The sequence below is a fragment of the Zingiber officinale genome, chromosome 4A, assembly GCF_018446385.1.
Source record: "Zingiber officinale cultivar Zhangliang chromosome 4A, Zo_v1.1, whole genome shotgun sequence".
NCBI lineage: Eukaryota > Viridiplantae > Streptophyta > Magnoliopsida > Zingiberales > Zingiberaceae > Zingiber > Zingiber officinale.
The window spans coordinates 151,315,494-151,336,948 of NC_055992.1; positions in this window are offsets into that span (position 1 = coordinate 151,315,494).

Sequence of the window (21,455 nt, forward strand, 5' to 3'; positions counted from 1 at the left end):
TATCAAAAATGAGCTAGTTTTGAAAAACTTAACTTTTCAAGACAGAATTTAGCCGAAAACATTTTAACTTAGGCAAGGAGCAAGTGAAAGGCAACACCTTAGAATAGCAACATTTTAAAGTTGATTTTGCTTGAAGAGATTTTGTGATATAGCAGAAAGGAGCTCTTTTTAACTTAGTATATTTTGAGGAGTTTCCAAAATTTTCACAAAAAAATTTTCAAAACACAATTTTCAACTTCAGAAATTTTCCAGAAAAAAAAATTCAGGTTTTTCAAGAAAATTTCCAAGGAAAATATTCAACTTAAAGAAGTTAATTTGTAGCTTAAAAAAAAATTCAAACTTTAATGATTTTTCTAACTTAAGAAATTTTTTTTTAACTTAACGAATCTTCGAAAAGTTTCAGCTTAAACAAAATTCCAAAAAAAAATTTCGAAATAGAGGACACTTGAAAGTTTTAAATATGGAGAAAGTTTTTGAAAAGCTGCTTAAGGCATGTTTTTGAAATGAATTTCAAGAATACTTAGGGCAAAGGAGAAGCGATAACCTTGATGTTTAATAGCTTGCCATTTTGTTTTATTAAGGTATCAGAGCCCTAAAGACCAAGCATGAGTCACGATTTGTTTTGATCAGGTGTCAAATCCCTTAAGTACAGACATGCTTAAACTTATTATTTCCTTCACCAACTGTCTAACCGTTTAGCTACTTGCTGATTGCCTAGAGGGCAACAGTGTTCACTTGGTTAGTCAAGTCAAGTCAATTGATCCAGTTAGATTTGACTAAGGCTGAAAGACTTGATTTGATTACTGTTAATCACGTATTTAACGCCCAGACTCATATTGATGCACAGAAATAAGCATTCCTGAGTCCAGGCTGTACCCTATGCATCTCACACCGTTCTATGTTTTACAAACACAATCAAGGTAAACCTAGGTGTTTGTGAGATGCTCTGGCTGAGTCCTGGGGGTACATTATTTCTAGGGGAAAATCCTAGGCTAAATCCAACTTTTGAAAGTCTAGTAAAGTAGGGATTTTGAAAAAATCAAAATTTTTCCTAGAAGTTATAAAAGTGTAATAACAAAAAAAACATAAAAAGGACTGAATTGAAAGTATCTATTCTACCCAGCACATTCCTATTTGTCTTCTAAGTGTACTGAACTCAAGTTCAGGTAAGAGTTTTGTAAAGATGTCAGCTAGGTTTGATTTGGACTCAACATAGTTGAGTACAATATCACCCTTAGCTACATGATCCCTTACAAAGTGGTGCTTCACTTCTATATGTTTAGTCCTTGAGTGATGAATTGAGTTTTTTGTTAGATTTATTGTACTTATGTTATCAATTGAGATCTTTGTTTTTTGATATTCAAGTTGATAGTTTTTAAGGGTATGCATCATCCATAGTAATTGAGATGTGCATTCACCTAGTGCTATATATTCAGCTTCAGTGGTAGATAAGGCAACACAGTGTTGCTTTCTACTTGACCAACTTACTAGGCAGTGCCCTAAAAATTGACAACTGCCACTTGTGCTTTTTCTATCTAGCTTGCACCCGGCATAGTCAGAGTCAGAGTAGCCGGTTAGATCAAGGGTGCAGGATCTAGGGTACCAAAGTCCTACGTTTAGGGTTCCCTTAACATACCTAAGGATTCTTTTTACTAGTGTTAAGTGAGACTCTTTTGCACAGGATTGATATCTTGCACACATACCTACTGCGAAGATGATGTCTGGTCGACTTGCAGTTAGGTACAGTAGACTTCCTATCATACTTCGATAGTATTTCAAGTCTACTGGTTTTCCTTCTAAGTCTGAGTCAATTTTAACATTAGTAGCCATTGGTGTATTGATGATTTTTGAATTTTCCATTCCAAATTTACTAATTAATTCCTTAGTATATTTGGTTTGATAAATATAAATTCCATCTTTGGTTTGCTTAATTTGTAAACCTAAAAAGAAGTTGAGTTCACCTACTAGACTCATTTCAAATTCATTTTCCATTAGTTTGGTAAATTCTTCTAGAAACTTTGAGTTGGTTGATCCAAAAATAATATCGTCGACGTAAATTTGGGCTATAAAGATGTCGTTTTCAAAGGTTTTTACAAAGAGGGTTGGGTCTATTTGACCCTGGTTGAACCCTTTTGATATTAGATAGTTGGATAGTCGTTCATACCAAGCCCTAGGTGCTTGTTTTAGTCCGTACATGGCCTTTTTTAATCTGAAGACATAATTTGGATGTTCTATGTCCTCAAATCCTGGGGGTTGGCCTACGTATACTTCTTCTTTTATAAATCCGTTTAAGAATGCGGATTTTACATCCATTTGAAATAGCTTGAATCCTTTGTGTGCTGCATAGGCCAACAACATCCTGATGGATTCAAGTCTTACTACAGGAGCATAGATCTCATCATAGTCTAGCCCTTCTATTTGATTGAACCCTTTGGCTACTAACCTGGCTTTATTTCTTACTATTTCACCTTGATCATTTAATTTGTTTCTAAAAACCCATTTAGTGTCAATTATGGTTTTGTTAATGGGTTTAGGCACTAATTCCCATACCTGATTTCTTTCAAATTGGGCCAATTCTTCTTGCATTGTTATAGTCCAATCTGGGTCTGGTAGGGCTTCTTCTATGGTTTTGGGTTCAATTTTTGAAATTAGGGCTATTTGACTCTGGTTTCTATAGGATGACCTAGTTCTTACTCCTACAGTTGGATCACCCAAGATTTGATCCGATGGGTGATTTGTGCTTGTTCTGGTTGGTCGTATGTCATTTGAATTAGTGATTTGTTCTTTAGATTCAATAGGTTCAGATTGAATTTCGTCATCTTCTCTGTTTATTGGATTAGCATTTTCTGTATCTTCAGTTTCATCTATAGTGTCTTCATCAAATTTTATATTTGTTGTTTCTTCTACTTTTAGGGTATTCTTGTTATATACTCTATATGCTCTACTAGTGGTTGAGTACCCTAAAAATATTCCTGGGGTTGTTTTTGATGTAAATTTTCCTAAGTAGTCTTTAGTGTTTAAAATAAAAACTTTACACCCAAATACTTTTAAATAATTTAAGTTAGGAATTTTATTATAATAAAATTTCATAGGGGGTTTTATTTTGAAATTTGTTAATTAAGATCCTATTTTGAATGTAGCATGCTGTACTAACTGCTTCAGCCCAGAATTGATTAGATAGTTTATATTCGTTTAACATGGTTCTAGCAGCTTCTTGTAAGGTTCTGTTTTTACGTTCTACTAAACCATTTTGTTGGGGGGTTCTAGGGCAGGAGTATTCATGTTTGTATCCATTTATCTCACAAAATTCAGTGAAGTTGTGATTTTCAAATTCTCCTCCGTGATCACTGCTTATCCTTTTAATTTTTGTATATTTTTCATTTTCTGTTAATTTGCAAAAATTACTAAATTTTTCAAAGGTTTCATCTTTTGTTTTTAGAAATTTTACCCAGGTGAACCTGGAGTAGTCATCAATTATAACTAAGCAATACTGGTTCTTGCTTAGTGATTTGGCTCCATGTGAGTCAAATAGATCTAGGTGAAGGAGCTCAAGTAGATAGGTAGTTCTAACCGTATTGGTTGACTTGTGGGTGGACTTGGTTTGTTTTCCTTGTTGACATGCATTACAGATTGAGTTTTCAATAACTTTTAATTTGGGCAACCCTCTGACTAGTCCATTTTGACTCATTTTTGAAATGAGTCTTGTGTGAGTGTGACCGAGTCTTCTGTGCCATAATTCAGTTTCCTCTTGTTGTGTTAGAAAACACTTTATTGAGGATGATGGTAGATAAATAGTGTAGACATTATCTTTCCTAGTGCCCTTAAGTATGATTTTTGGATTATCGACATGTTTGACTATACATTCAGACTTGGTAAAATTGACTGAATAACCAGTATCGCATAGTTGACTTATACTTAACAAATTAAAATTGAAATTTTCAACTAACAGTACTTTTCGAATAATAAAATCAGAATTAAGTTCGATATTACCTTTTCCGATTACTTTCAGTTTTCCATCGTTGCCGAATGCAACTGATCCTAGGTTCTTTAGTTTTAGCTTAGTGAACTTCAACCTATCTCCAGTCATATGTCTGGAGCATCCACTGTCCAACATCCATTGATCCAATTCCTACACATAAAGTAGTTGATGGATCAAAAGACAGTTTGATTGAAGTAAGTCCCTAATTTAGCATCTTACCTAATCTGAGTTAATTCTATGGGGGTTTGTTTGGTGATTTGATGTTTAATTGAGAAATATTTAAATTAATTCAATTTTGAAATTGTTTAAGTTAATTTGATTTGAAGATGTTTAAGTTAAGTAATTTGGAGGAATATTTAAATTTTAATTTGCTTAGTCATCTCACCCGATGTATGTTTTCAATCAGGGGATCCTATTATTTTGTGAGATGAATTAGTTCAATTTATAGGGTTTTGTTTAACTTTATGTTAGATTCGGGTTTAGCTTTGGGTTCAACAAGTAAGCGTTCTTTGGATAAACTTCTGGGCTATGGTGAGTCACAAGGAGTTCATTAAAGTAACTATGCCTTCGAGGTTTCCCAAATAGTCCTACCCATTGAGCTTAATATTAAACCTTGGTCTAACTAGTTAGGATCCATTTAAGGGTAGCTTCGGTCAGTTCCACTTAGCCAAATGCACCAGGTTGAAGCCATATCTTCCTAGACATGCGATGCCCAAGCTTTCCTAACGTACTATCATCCAAAAACTTCACCAGTACTGTGGGTCAAGTTAAACCTTACCCTTTTAATCTATCCTAACTTATCCTCTCGGGTAATTTACTCTTGTTTACCCATTTCGGGTAGATAGGTTTCGGAGTTGCCAGCTATTCTGGACCCTCCTTCTATTTTGAATTAATTTTGAATTTTGAATTTTGAGTTTTAGATTAATTTCGAATTGAGTTTTAAATTAATTTTGAATTTTGAATTTTGAGTTTTAAATTAATTTCAAATTTTGAGTTTTAGATTAATTTCGAATTTTGAGTTTTAAATTAATTTCGAATTTTGAATTTTGAGTTTTAGATTAATTTCGAATTTTGAATTTTGAGTTTTAAATTAATTTCGAATTTTGAATTTTGAGTTTTAGATTAATTTTGAATTTTTATTGTTTTAGCTCCCCCTGGATCATAGCCTCGATAAGGTTTATCGAGGTAATGTATTTGATCCTTTGGAACCCAATAATGTCCAAGTCCAACTTGATTGATCAGGTTGGACTTGGCAACCCATGCTTGGACCATTTTTCTATTTGGTTTGTTAATTAAGGATAGGTAAGATTTATATTTCTTTTTATATCCTAGTCCAGTTCGATTGTAGATTGCCCTTTGTGTTCCAAGAATCAAGTCAAGATTCTTGGATCCCAAGGAAAATCGTTCTAAAGTAGTTTTCAAATCCTTTACCTGACTTTTCAGATTGGAATTCTCTTCCTCAAGTTTTTTAACTTGAGTTGAGGTTCCAGTCTGAACTTGATCAGTTAAGGATTCGTTGTTAGGCGTTTCTTTAAGGAGTGTTACCTCCTTTAGAAGTGTTTTGATTCGAATCTTGGACTTAGCTACTTTATGCATTAAATAATTAATTAAGCTATATAAACGATTTTTACTTACAGAGGGGTTCGGTCTTTCGGAAACGGATGCGGATCCGTGGCTTTTCTCGGACTCGGTTTCCGATTCGTCCTCACTTCCGGATCCGTTGGTGTAGTCCCGGGCTGTCAAGGCGAGAAAGTTCGTCTGTTCTAGTTCTTCGTCGTCGGATTCCTCGGAAGAAGACTCGTCCCATGTTGCCTTCAATGCCTTCTTTCTTTTGGGTTTCTTTCGATCCTTCTGGTTCGGGCAATTTGCCTTGATGTGACCCTTCTGATTGCATCCGTAGCAGGTCACTTCGAATTTAAACTTCGAGCTTGGTTGGGCTTCTTTAGACTGGATGGCCTTTCTGAGATCCTTTTTGTTGAAACCCTTCTTTTTGCAGAGCTTCTTTACTAAGTTGACTATCTCGGTTGTAAGTTCATCGTCGTCTTCCGAATCTGGTTCTTCTTCTGACTCAGGTTCGGTTCTCCGCTTGATTTTTGACTCACGCGATCTCCCTGTTCCTACAACCAAAGCCAACCCTTTCTCGGTCGGGCGTGCATTAGTCTGTTCATGAAGTTCGAGTTCTGCAAAAAGTTCATCTAGTTTAATGGTAGATAAGTCCTTGGAGACCTTGTAGGCATCTACCATGGATGCCCACAAGGTGTTCCTTGGAAAGGCGTTTAGAGAATACCTTATGATGTCCCGGTTGTCTACCTTCTGTCCAATTGCATGAAGACCATTGAGCAGATCTTGAATCCGGGCATGGAGTTGGGCAGCTGTTTCACCTTCCTGCAATTTGATGTTAAATAATTTATTAAAAATTAGGTCTCTTTTACTTACTTTGGTGTCGGATGTCCCTTCGTGAAGTTCAATTAGTTTCTCCCACAACTCTTTGGCACTGTTGAAGGGGCCGACGCGGTTGAGTTCTTCTTTTGATAGGCCATACTGGAGGGTGCAGGTTGCCTTGGCATTAGCTTCCACCTTCTTGATCAAAGATGCATCCCAGTCCTCGTACGGTAGTGGTTTGCCGGCGCTGTCAGATGGTAGTTGGAATCCGGTTTTGACAATCATCCAGACTTCAAAGTGAGTCTGGAGATATGCCTCCATCCGACCCTTCCAGTACCCGAAGTCGTCTCCGGTGAATAGCGGAGGGCGGGCTGTACTGTAGCCTTCTTGAAGGGTCATTTCAGTTTTACCTAAAAAAACAACCAACAAAATGTCCCAGGACTTGGTCCTGGCTTAGTAGTGCGGAAGAAAAAAAATGGATCACGAACTCGGGTGGTGTTGCACCAATTCCGAGAAAAATCGATTCGAGGGAAAAAGAATTAGAATATAGCTATGAGGCTAAATTCTAATCGACTCCGTAAATAAATAAAAAATACCACGAAAAAATATTTTGAATGGTGGTTGCACCGATTCAAAATGACCCCGCTCTGATACCAATTGATGGATCAAAACCGCTAGAGGGGGGGGGGGTGAATAGCGCTCGTGGCTATTTCGTTTTTCGAAATCGTAAAAGCTTGTTCAGAAATAACGCAGCGGAAAAGTAAATGAAGTGGACACGAAGGATTTACTTCGTTCGGAGCCTGTGACGACTCCTACTCGAAAGCCCGCGATCCTTAATCGCTTCCGGTGGGCAACAACTATAATTCATAAAAGCTATTACACGCTAAGTACAATTTAAGCAGAACAGAATATTGTACCGACAATAAAGGAATAAAACTGAAGCTCCGGATTGTCGTTGCAGCACTTCTGAGTTGAGACGTTAGCAACTTGTCGCACGGAGAATGCTTAGAAGATTGTTGTTCATAAAGCTGCACCTCAACCCTCCTTTTATATGAGGTTTCGGGCGCCTGGGACCTTTCCGGGCGCCTGGAGTGTGACGTGGCTAGCCAACCAGGTTGCTCCACGTCGCGAAGTCGCGCAGGGGATAAAAGTTGGTCCCGGGCGCCCGGATCCATCCCGGGCGCCCGGACCTCCTTTTTCCAGGAGCCGCTTCTCCTGGAAAACAAGGTTAGTCCGAGCAATTGCATACCCTGCAAGACAATGTTAGAATCTGATAATTCATAAGTGAAAAAGAGCTGACAGTCTCCGGACTGTCCGAGTCTGACTTCGGATTTCCAATCGGAAACCCTAGGTCGACCCGACGCCTACTGTTCCCTCTACGGGGAACGCGTCCTCACCTACTCCACTTAGCAGATTTACCTGATGCCAATCCGGTCCTCCAGACCGACTGGACTTTTTGCCTAGGGTTACCACCCCCTAGGACCTAGGGTTACCGCCCCCTAGGACCTAGGGTTACCGCCCCCTAGGGTTTTTCTCCACCTAGGGTTACCGCCCCCTAGGACCTAAGGTTACCGCCCCTTAGGGTTTTCCTCCACCTAGGGTTACCGCCCCCTAGGACCTAAGGTTACCACCCCTTAGGGTCTTTCACCTGCCTAACCGCAGCTAGGACTTTCCTGAAACACTCATTCAAACATGTTAGATCACACACTAACTTAACTTTGAATCCTTTGCCATTATCAAAACTAAAGTTCGATCGCCGGATGCCTCCTGCACCAACATGAAGCTCCATTGTGAATGGTACTGTAGTCCCACATTGGGTGTTTCAAGGCATATTGATTGGTTTATATTGATTCATATGCATTGATGATGTGAACAAATGCATGGGGAGAGACTCTCTCTCATACGTGGGTACGTAAGGGGTGGTACAAATCCAGGGTCCGGATTGCACTGAACCAAGTTAACTCGTGTGCGAGCATGACTTGCGCCTGCCGAATGTCAGACCGATCGGGGCAAAATTTACCCAAGTAGAACAACCAACATTTTGTCGCATAAACTTTTTGCTACTTATTTAAGGGTGTAACGGAAGCATTAAATTAAAGATTAATACAGCGAGTGAAGTGTTGACGTTTCATAGCTAGTGAATAATAATCATTAAACGATCATTAACACTGTCCATTGGTATGAGCTCCTATATAAGGAGGCTATGACCACTGGTAAAAGTTTACATACACAAAAAGCTAAAGCTCTCCACCTACGTTCCCCTTCTCCACTATGGTGCATCTCTTGCTTGGTGGAGTACCCGTGATAGCAGTCGGATACCTCTCAATTTGTGACGCTGAGCAGAATATCAATTATTCTGGGGCATGATGTTTGAAATGAATTAACGAGAAAATAAGAGAGAAATAATGAAATAAGAAGTAGCCCAAGCTAGGTCTTTTAAAAAAAAAACATCTTGAAAAAACAAGAGTAGGAATAGAAGAATAAAAGAGATGTAGCCGTAACGTGACTTAAGTGAAACAAATTGATTCAATATCAAAATAACTTGTCCTAAATCTCGTCTAAGCATAGATTTATATAGTTCTCAAAATCCTCAAAAAAAATCTAAACGAAAAATAACCAACTAGATTTATTCCCTAAGATTTAGGATAAATTAACTAACAAGACTTGGTTCTTAAGATTTAGGGTAAAATTAAATATAATTTTAAAAAATAAAAATTAACGAATAACTATTAAAAAAAAATCAATTTGGATCTCTTCTTGTATCAGTCACCTGGAGTTGAAGAGAACTCCTCCTCGAGTTTTAGGTGAGTGTATCCATCTCTAGAGCACAATGACTAAGGTGTTTTATATTAAAAACATCAGAAGTTTTTAAATGATTAGGAAGCCGCAACCTATAGGCATTGTCATTAATATTTTCTAGTATCTCACAAGGTCCAATCTTTCGATCTTTGAGCTTATTGTATTCGCCAACAGGGAAACAGTCATGAGTTAATACAGCCTAAACCATATCATTAACATCAAAAAGAACCTGATGTCGATGCCAATCTGCCCTGATCTTGTATTCAGTGTTGCTTTCTTGAATAGCCTACTTAAATTGCTCATGAATAATTCGTAGTTGCTCAACCATCTCCTTAGCATTGGGGTTAGCTTGTCCTAGACGCGAAATAGGGACTAAATCTAGTATCCAGGATGAGTTTTGTCTATAAACAACTTCAAAAGGACTCAAATCAGTGGTCCTGTTCTTTGATCTGTTGTATGCGAATTCTACTTGAGGTAAAACCAGATTCCATTGCTTCGGTTTGTTTCTTGTGGACATCTCAGAAGATTCCCTAAGCTCCAATTCACTGCCTCAGTCTGACCATCCATCTTAGGGTGATAGGCGCTACTAAAGTTTAGTTTCGTCCCTAGCTTTCCCCATAAAGTCTTCTAAAATTGACTAACAAATTTAGTATCACGATATGAAGTAATAGTTTGTGGAATACCGTGTAAATTCACAATCTCTTTGAAGAAGAGGGTGGCAATCCAAACAATATCCATGGTTTTTCTGTATGCCACAAAGTGAGTCATCTTGGAGAATCGATCCACCACAACTAGAATAGAATCTGCAGTCTGTTGGGTGCGAGGTAAACCCAATATGAAATCCATGCCAACCTCGCACCAAGGGGCTTTAGGAATTGGTAAAGAAGTATACAAACCAGCATTAGTGAGAGTTCCCTTAGATTGTTGATAGACAAAGCAATAGTCCACGAAATGAGCTACGTCACTAGTTAGCTTGGGCCAATAGAAGTCAGAAGAGATGAGGGCTAATGTCTTATCTCTGCTAAAGTGTCCTTCGTTATACAATTCACTGATAATGTGCTGCCTTAAGAAACAGTCCGGAATACATAATTGTAGTCTATAAAATAGATGACCATTGTGCAAAATAAAGTCATTGTAAAGACCATTATTTACCTCCTGAAATATCTTGCCAAAAGAGGGATCATCAATATACATATATGAGAAAGATCCAAAGTCAGCAACCCTAATGCTCATGGTAGTAAGCAAGGAAGAACGATGACTTAGAGCATCTGCAACATGATTGAGACTCCCGGATTGATGCTTCAGCGTGAAGGTGAACTCCTGCAAATAGTTTACCCACTTGGCGTGTCGACTACTCAGCTTGTGTGGGCCATTGATGCACTTCAAAACCTCATGATCAGTGAACAAGATAAATTCCTTCTGCAAAAGATAATGATGCCAATATTTCAAGGATTACATAATAGCATAGAATTTCAAGTCATAGGTAGAGTAATTTTTCTTAGCACCAGATAATTTCTCGCTAAAGAAAGCAATAGGACATTCTTATTAACTTAGAATACCACTAATGCCAATGCTAGATGCGTCATAGTTTACTTTGAATAGTTTGTCAAAATTTAGAAGTGCTAGAACGGGTTCTTTTGCCATCTTTTGCTTCACCAGATGAAAACTAGTCATAGTTGCTTCAATCCACTTAAACTCACGCCCCTTGAGACACTCAATGATAGGAGCAATTAAGGAGCTAAAATTCCGAATGAATATGCGGTAAAAGAGGCTAATCCATGAAAACTTCATACGTCATGAATGGTTTTTGGCTACAATCACTCTAAGATTGCGTTTATCTTTGATGGACTTTCACTAACACCATCGGTAGATACTATAAATCCAAGAAATGAAACTGAGGTCGTGCAGAAAGAACACTTCTTGTTGTTGATGAACAAGTGTTCTACCTTTAGCTTCTCAAAAACAGTGCGGAGGTGGTCCAGGTGCAAAGCTTGTGTTGAGCTAGAAATGAGGATGTTGTGAAAGTATATAACCACGAATCTTCCCATGAAAGGTCACAAGATCTGATGCATGAATCTCATAAACATGCTGGATGCATTGAATAGTCTGAAAGGCATGACCATCCACTCGTACAACCCATGTTGTGTCTTGAAGGCAGTCTTCTATTCATCTCCGAGCTTAATTCAAATCTGGTGGTATTCGCTCCTAAGATAGATCTTGGAGAAGATCTTTAAACCAGAAAATTGATCCAACATGTCATTTAAGCGAGGAATCGGAAATCTATATTTCACCATGATTTTGTTGATGGCTCTACTGTTAATACACATGCGTCACGAACCATCTTTCTTTGACACGAGTAGGGCAGGGACTGCACAAGGGCTCATACTCTCATGAATATAACCTTGTCTCAATAGCTCCACAACTTGTCATTGTAGTTCTTCGGCATCCTTAGGGCTAAGACGGTATGCCGGCCGATTAGGGAAGCTTGACCCCAGAACGAGGTCAATCTGGTGTTGAATGTCTCTCATAGGGGGAAGTCCCGGAGGAAGGTCTTTAGCCATTAAATCAGCAAAGCCGGATAGGAGTTGTTGCACCTTAGTTGGTAGATCCGAGTCTAGGTCTATTTCATCGCTTTTATAAGGAAGCAAAGCATAAACCATGTCTTCGTGCTTCATCTCGTTCAAAAATTTGGACATAGAAAGTAGTGTAGAGTTATTGGTTACCAAATTTGAAAGAGTACCTTCTCGTTGAGGAGCTAATATGATATTCCTCCCTTTGATGTTGAGGGTGTAGGTGTTCTTTTGTCCATCGTGGATGACGCTACAATCATATTGCCAAGGTTGTCCCAACAATACATGACATGCGTCCATTGACACAACATCACACCATGCTCGATCGTAATACTTGCTGCCAATAGAAAAAGTTAAAAGACACATTCTATTTATGGTTACCTCACTCCCTTTGCTCAGCCATGAAAATTTGTAGGGTTTTGGATGACGATCTGTCTTCAACTACAGCTTTTGCACAGCTTCTTCAAATGCAATATTTTCATAACTTCCACTATCAATAATCATCTTGCAAACTTTATTTGCAACTGTGCAAGTTGTGTGAAAGATGCTAGTTCTCAGCCAATCCTCTTCCGATTCTTCCTTGGGGACCAATAGGCTCTTGCGTACGATGAGAGTCTCATGACCATCTCCATAAAGAATCTCATCATCGATATCATCGTCGTAAATCGGTTCATCAATTTGTTCGGATTCATCCTCCATGTCTTCCTCAACCAGCAGAGTTTTATTCTTTTTTATTTAGGGATCTTTTACAATCTGAAGCTCGATGCCCCTGTTCACCACATCGAAAACACTTGATAGAGGTCTTAGAATTACCTTGTGGTGGCTGCTGGGAAGGGCACAACTCCTTATGGCGAACAACTTGATTGTTTTGATCGCTTTAATTTGTTGGTCTACGATTTAACTATTTTTCAACTGTCAAAGCTGATAAGTCTCTGAAACAGTCTAGATTGAGTGGAGGCTCAAAGAATCTTGTAAGGGTTGTCGTAATCCCCTGAAATATCGCACTGTCATTTGCTCCTCATTTCAGATAGACCGTTCCTAGCAATAAGCTGATAGAATTCGTCTGTATAGTCATCGACAGTTCTAGCCCCTTGCCTCAATGTATAAAGTCGTTGAAACAACGTTTGCGCATAACCAAAGGGAAGAAAGTGGGTTCTCATAAGTTTTTTCAATTTTTCCCAATCGGTGATTTTAGATTTACCTTGTCTCTCTCATGATCGCCGAAGTTGCTCCCACCATGCTGAGTCTCGCCCTTTGAACTTGATAATGACCAATTTTACTTTGGCGTGATCAGTTACTTCCTTGTACTCGAAAATCCTCTCTACTTCGTTGAGCCAATCAATAAAGCCTTCCGCTTGTAATGTGCCAAAAAAAATCATGAAGATCAATTCGGAAACTAAAGTCCCTATATCGTTCCTCTCGATTACGGTGTTCCCAGTACATAGTACGATGGTGTTATGGATTCTCAAAAGTAGACTCAGAGTTATGATTAGAAATCTCATGATTTTCAAAATCCCGTGTTGCCAGACGTTGGGTTAATTCCGCAACTTGCTTGTATAAATCCTTAATCATCATTACATCCTAGATATTACAATCACGGTGCTGGGCTTTCTCATTCGGAACCTGCCTGCTGCGACCATGACCACGTCCACGATGACCCTCCATTGGATCTTAATGTGCTCCGATACCAATTGACGCCAAGCAGAATATGGATTATTCTAGAGCGTGATGTTTCATAGGAATTAACGAGAAAATAAGAGAGAAATAACAAAATAAGAAGTAGCCCAAGCTAGGTTTTGAAAAAAAAAACCTTCTTGAAAAATAAGAGCGGGAATAGAAGAATAAAAGAGATGTAGTCGTAACGTGGCTTAAGCGAAACCAATTGATTTAATATCAAAATAACTTGTCCTAACCATCATCTACGCATATGTTTATATAACTCTCAAAACCCTAAAAAAAATCTAAATGGAAAAAATAACTAACTAGACTTATTCCCTAAGATTTAGGATAACTTAACTAACAAGACTTAGTTCCTAAGATTTAGGATAAAATCAAATATAATTTAAAAAAATAAAATTAACAAATAACTACTTAAAAAAAATCCAATTTAGATCTCCTCCTGCATCAGTTTGCCGTGACCACCAATGCTTAGTGGGAATCATGGTTAATTGTTGTATCATGAGAAATAGACGACCCTAGGAAAACCTCGAAGCACAGTCAAAAATTGGGCGAATCTGTTTCAAAAAAACAACCCTCGCAAGCTTGGTCCATTCTACCCGCTCGGCTGTTCTGCCCATCTGGTCGCATACTCGTTCAGCTGCTCGGTTCTCTACCTGATCGGATGTTCTTCGCCCGCTCGAGCTGCTTTGCCCAACCGTCCACACTACCGAGTCTGTCACTTGGTCTGCGACTCATCAGTCCGCTTGCTTAGCCCACTCGGTCGCTCGCTTTGCTCGCTCGAGTTGCTGCGTCACTCAGTCTGCAACTTAGCTACTTTGCTCACCCGGTCGGGTACTCTGTCTTGCTTAGCTACTAGTTTGCTCTGCCCAATCGGGTGCTCTGCCTGCTCAATTTCACTGCCTGATCGATCGCTCTGTCGCTCAGGCCACCCTATCTTCTACTGTGAGGATGCTCTATCCGATCAGACTCTCTCGGTCAACCTAACTACCCGCTCGGCCTCTTAACTCGGTCTGTCGCTCGACCATTGTGCAGTCTGTGTTTGGCATTTGGCAGGAAATCAACTCCTATTGATAGCTTAAGATTACTAACTGAGGTCATCTCAATAAATAAATTAAATTAAATTAAATATAATTTAAATTTAATTAATTCCCTAATACCTCTAGTATCAGATTATTTTATCGAATAAAATTTTCCTGGATCAAATTAGCCACTCCAAAATAAATTGGTTCGAACGGCTAAATTAATTGTCACTGTCGCGTTCATTACTTGCCTGCTGCTGGAGCTGAATTCTCCACGCGGAGGGCGACGCAAAAAATGACACGGACTGAATTCATCTTGAATGGGACCAAAAAATAAATAATAAATAAAATGAGGAGTTTTCGCCGTAAAAATAGCCTTTTGGTGGTAAATCATTTTCAAAATAATCCTTGCAATTCTAGGATTGTCTCTTTTAGTTATTAGCAAAAATGTGAATTAATGCGGTATGAATAATATATTAGAATAATTAAAATAATTAGTGCATTAAGAAAATTTTAATTATGAAATAAAAATTTAAGAATTTATATGGTAAGAAATCTTTGATTCTTATAAAACTACCTTTTTTTATAATATTATTATAAAATAATAAAATAAGGGCAATAATAGAGATTGTAAGATATGAAATTTGAAGGGAAAGATCTTAATCTCAAAAAAAAAAAAAAAAAAAAAAAAGGGATGCAACAAAAATTATAAGGAAAACTATTAAAGCTTAGAATATAATGAAAGAATAGTTGTAGATAATTGAGAATCATAATATGTCGTCGTAGTCGATGATGTAGATAGTGTTTACCTCAAAATTTCTTTACTCCGTTATAATAATTTAAATATATCAGTTGATTAGCTTGACTTCAATTATTAAAATTTCATCCAATCAACTCAATTCAAAATATAAATTTTCTATGATGAGTTTTCTGTCTTCAATCGACTAACTATATTAATCGACTATATTCTTAATTTGATTAAGTGGTTCTAGGTCTTTCGTATCTAGTTAATCTTAATTTATATGAACTTCTAGTATTATAAAAAATCTCGCTTCGTTCCTTTAAATACAGATTTAATGTTGCCCCCACGGGTACAATATAATAGTAAAATATTTGAGGAAATAAATTGGATCAAAATTTGAATCATACTATGAATGAATATTTTAGAGATTGATCTCGAGTATATATATTTTCCCGTACATATTACATCGTACACCAGATGAGCATCTTAAAATTTTTTATTTTAAAAAATATTTTAAGCTTAGTACTGTAACTCAATCGCTAAATATATAACTTAGGGTTTAGAATTTAGATATTACAATTTAAGAGTTAAGGTAAACTATTTAGGATTCAGAAAGCAAAAAAAAAAAAAAATACACTAAATATGTAACATAATGTCTATAGTATATCAACGCTGCCACATGGGCAGCCCCTCAGTTGCGCAGGGAGGCGCACACAAGGGATCTGCAAGGTATCATTATCCTCTATATATATTGATCTGTCTGCAAACGTTGACTGATGATTCACTGGTGAACTGGTTAGATGATCAACTTAATCATCAATCGCTAAATGACAAGGATGACGATGATGTGATGTAAAACTTGCATAGAAGAAAACCAATAGCTAAAAAAGAGAGTTAGGGTGACGGCCAGGGAGTTCCTCGGCATGCCACTCTAACTCTCAAGTTAGAGGATCGGAGCAAGATGAAGATCAGGGTTTTGATATGTAGAGCAACGTATGTCTATGCGTACTTGGAAAGTTACGAAGGATCCTATTTTATAGAGAAACTATAAACCTTTTCCTCTTTTTTCTTTTGCATGGTCATTATTTAATTCCTTAAATAATATAAGGTTTAGTTAAGTCGTTGTATTTTTTTCTTAAAAATGATCATATTAATAGGTTCTTTCCTTTCGTTCCGATTTTTATGCTGGTTATTCCTTATAGTGCAAGATTTAGTCACGTCGTCATCTTTTTACTAAAATAACAAGATTAATAGACTTTCTTCCCATTTTGATATTTTGTTCCATATTATTGAGAAAACGGGAAGTCCGAGAGGCTGGTGAGCTAGGAGACCCGAGAGGGTCGGGAGCTAGGAGTCCTGAGAATGTTGTGAGCCAAGAGTCTTGAGAAGATTAAGAACCAGGAGTCCTGAGAGGGTCGCAAGCCAGGAGTCCCAAGAAGGTCAGGAGTCGAGAGTCCTGGGACCTGGAGTCCCAAGAGGGTCGGGAACCAAGAGTCTCGAGAGGTTCAGGAGCTAGGAGTCCCAAGAGGTCAGGAGTCAAAAGTCCCAAGAAGGTCAGGAGCCGAGAGTTCCAGTGTCACGTCCCTAAAGGAGTCCCTGCCCGAAAAAATTTCGGCAACATCTCCCATGTACGGGTGACAATTTAAAGCATTACTACATACAAAATATATATCAGCCACATACGGTTGGAATATATACACAACCATGCAGTTTATATCATCAGCCCACTCGGCTGGAACAAAATAAACACAACCACGCAGTTTATATCATCAGCCCACTCGGCTGGAACAAAATAAACACAACCATAATAAACGCAGCGGAAAACACAAAACAATACGAATGTAAGACCAACAAAGTCAGTAACTAAAATACTTACAACCACCATACCAGACTCCAAGATCCACATCGACTTATTCGAAAACACAATACGCAAAATCAACATAGCACCCAAACAGTAACAAAACAAAAAAGAAGACTATCCTCGAGTGTGACGTAGGGCTGGCAGCCGAGACTCCCCAAGCATCCATGACTCATCTACCTGTTACTTGGCGAAAGAAAAATCATTTTGTGGGGTGGTGAGTATTGGAACTCAGCGGGTATCGAAAAGATAGTGCATGAACATAATATACAAATAGAAAGTGAGCCAAGAGTATACAGTCTTATAAGAGGATTAGCAGATACTAAAACAGAATCATACCTGAAACATTATAAGGTCAGAAGTAGTACTAATCTACACAGTACTGCTCATAACTACAGAGGAAATATGTAAGGTATATACAGACTTCCAATAAGTAAACCAAGGACTAAACACCTACAACGAGGGTACATCTCAACATAAGCAAGCATAGCAGCATAAGTGAGCAACAGCAGTAAGTAAGCAATAACAGCATATATAAACAGCAGCAGCCAAAACAAGTATAATAAGAAACAGCGTATGCACGGATGGTCACTCCTGCCCACCTCTCTGCACCATGACCCCTGTATGGTCGAGAGGCCGGGTCAGTGACAGACTGTACACAACTCCAGCTACCACTCTCTCGAGTGGCCAAGGGGACAGTTGCATAGTAGCTAACTAGCTATATCTGTGACGGGGGTCCCTGCTACTCATAACTCCAGCTACCACTGCCCATGAGTGGCCGAGTGTGGCACGACATGACAAGTGGCATCAACTCTAGCTACCACTCTCTCGAGTGGCCGAGGATGCGGCCCTGATCAACGACTCTCTCGACCGCAAGGGAGAATTGGTCGTTGACATGCATGTCATGATATGATGTGCCAAATGCAACAATCATCATACAAGTATAAGCAGAAATTATGTATGCTATATGAAGCCAACATGTTCAATATAGTACATAAATAAACAACAGTCAAAGCATACAAACATGATATCTAGTATCTGCTACTGATCATGGACAACAACAAGAGACTGTATAGATATGGAAATGAATTTTTCAAAGATCGCGTGGAAATATCAAGCGCATGAAAATAAGAGTGGGGTCAAGGTAAAAATAATTTCTTATCTAAAATAGTTCATGCATCAAGGTCAAAGTACTAAAAGAAACAAAGCAAGAAGTACCCACCGTTATCCGTCGATCGTATAAGACTAAAACCCACGTCGTGACGCTCGTCTCGAATCAACGTCCTGCAAGTCACGTGATGTACAATTTAGCTAATTTCATAAACAACAACGAGCTAAACCAAAACCCAAAGACTTCATCGTCAATCCAGCCGGAGAACTCGATGTTGAAACCAAACGTAGCCAAATAGAGTTGCTAATGTCCAAATCAGTACCCTATAACATAACCATCTTAGCCACAATCGAGCATTAAACCCAATTCCATGATAAACACCTTATACCGGAAATCAAACCTTATTACCAAACAATAATTTCCCTAAACTAAAATCTTACCTTCACTTGGTCTTTAGGTTCTGTATCTGCGAGTATTCCAGCCAGCCCCGAGATTTTGCCCGAAGCCCTATCTAGATCAGTGAAGAGGAAGAGATCATGAACCCCTTTAATGCAAAATCTGCCACTCTGCCCGACTCCACAAGCAAAGGAAAGAGGTTGGCCTAAACCCTTGGTAAAGGCTCCTTCTCCCCGGCAACCACGACACTGCTCAATAGTGGCACAACATTAAGAGGTGTCCATTGGTATTGGGCAGAGGCAACGCAAGCATAGCTAGGGCTCCTGACGCCGACGATCGAGCAACGGCGATCCACGAAGAAGGGAAACGAAAGAGAGGTCTGCGGTGCGGCTTGGGAGAGAAGAGGAGACTGGGCGGTGTGTGGCTCAAGGAGGAAGAGGAGATGGAGCGCCTTCTTCCCCAGCGATGACTTGCGGTTGCAGGCAATCAGCGCGAAGGGGTGGTCGTGGCTCCTTTTCTTTGCTTGTGCAACGGCTAGGGTAAAGACGTCGGCGCCGATTGGGTCAAGAGGTGGCACGGAGGAGGCAGCGGCAATGGAGAAGAGTCTCATGAGGGAAGCGACATCACGAGAGGCTCGAGGATGGAGAAGGACGCCAGTGGATTTGGGGAGAAAATCACAAGAGAGGGAGAGATCGAGTGCGGCTCGGGAAGAGGAGGTTCGGCGATAGGTTTTGGGGAAGATGGAGTTCAACGAGGGTTTTGGAAGCTAGGGCATGAAAATTAAACTTTTATAACTTAGGGACTTGTAAATTAAATCCTAGATCTATTTCTCAATTAACTCCCACTTCTGGGTATTCCAAACAGGCTTTTATCGAACCCATAAGTACATCCCCACTAAGTACGACATACGGGCTTCGATTAAATCCCAAATTTTTTTTAAAGATTTCTAAAAATTTCAATAAGATTATTTCCTTAAATAACCTTATTATTTAATTTTTAATTGTTCAGTATTTTATATTCTCCTCCACTAATAAAAATTTGGTCCTCAAATTTACTACTCAACTCCGGAATTCTCATCTAAGAGTAACATCCAAGCAACAAATCTCCAGTCATAAAAGATGACTCTGTGAGTTATAAATTTACCATGCTTCCGCTATGCTCACTATGCTGTCTAACCAACAGTGGGTAAAAATCTACTAAACATTGATGGTCCTAATTCCAATGGTTTGCTAGACCCAAAAACATTTCTGGGTTAGGTAACCAAAATTAAGAACTATTAGTATAGCATGAAAAGAATAAAACAAACTGATTTGCAAAAATCATAACTCACGACTTCGGTAAAGAAGTCTTGGAAAGTGCCTAAGATCAACATACCATAACAGGTAATAACCAAGCTTAGAGACAAAATGGACACTATGTTCTATCACACTTTAACTGCGAGGAATACACCTAAACTTACAGATGTGATGCAACCCCAAATTAAACCCTATATATGGAAACTCTTATCTAGTTCGTCATTGATTTTTGAACCCACTGAATATTGAAAATGTATCCTCCAGAATGAAAAGATGTAAAACCACTGAGGGATCCGCATAAGAAAATAGGAGAGTATTATCAGCATAGTGCAATATATGAAGCCCTGAATCCAACAACTCTGAGCTACCCCGTGAATCATACCAACAGTCTAACCACTATAAGTGTGCACGATGCAGAGTGAGAGTCAACAAAATGAAGGAGCAATTGGTGAGGGTTATTCCATGGGCTGGTAACTACTATTGGTATTTCATCAAGAGATTTTTCTAGCAAAGCCACACCCTTGACCAACCTCCTCATGGAGGACAGCTCACGGCAGTGGACAAAGAAGTGTCACCAAGTATTTAAGCAGTGGAGGAAGGCTACCATGGACGAACTAGTGTTGATATTGCCTGACCATACCAAATCATTTGAGGTACACATTGATGCTTCATAATTTGATATTGGGGTACTTATGCAGGAAGGACACCCCAATGCCTCTGATAGTTGGAAGTTAAACAACACAAAGAGGCCCTATACAGTGAAGAAGGAAATGATCGTTGCCATGCGTTTGCTTTTGGTCATGGTGTCATTACTTACTAGGTTCACACGTCATCCTAAGAGACGACCTTACCCCAAATTATTTCTACTCAAAGGAGCTCAGCCCTAAGCAATGGCTGACCCAACAGGTCACCCATGGTACAAACAACTAAGTATACATGATATAGACAACTAGACAATGTACATGGTATAAACAACTAAGTATACCTGCTACAAAAATTAGTTAAGTACTAAAAAATATGTACGATGACAGTATACAAACATATCTCCTATAGCTTGGAGATGTCCTGCCATTGCCTGATCCCAAAACTCGAAAGTCATATCGAGAGATCAAATTATAAAAAGGAAAATTGAAACACCGAAATAGGCATCATAAACCTACGCTCTGATACCACTAAATTGGTATCAGATTAACTCGAAAATCCAAAATACGAAAAACAACAGACATCGTAAACTTGACTCTAATACCATGCCATTGGTATCAGATTAACTCAAAAATCCAAAATGTGAAAACAAGCATTGCAAACTCACTCTGATACCAAAAATTTATATAAGATTAACTCGAAAATAATCATAAATCGAAACAAGATCGAAACTGCTCTGATACCATAAATTTTGTCACGCCCCCAGAGGAGTCCCTGCCCGAAGAAATTTCGGCAGCATCTCCCATGTACTGGTGACAATATGAAACATTACTACATACAAAATATACATCAGCCACATACGGCTGAAATATATACACAACCATGCATTTTATATCATCAGCTCACTCGGCTGGAACAAAATAAATACAACCACAGTTTATATCATCAGCTCATTCAGCTGGAACAAAATAAACACAACCAT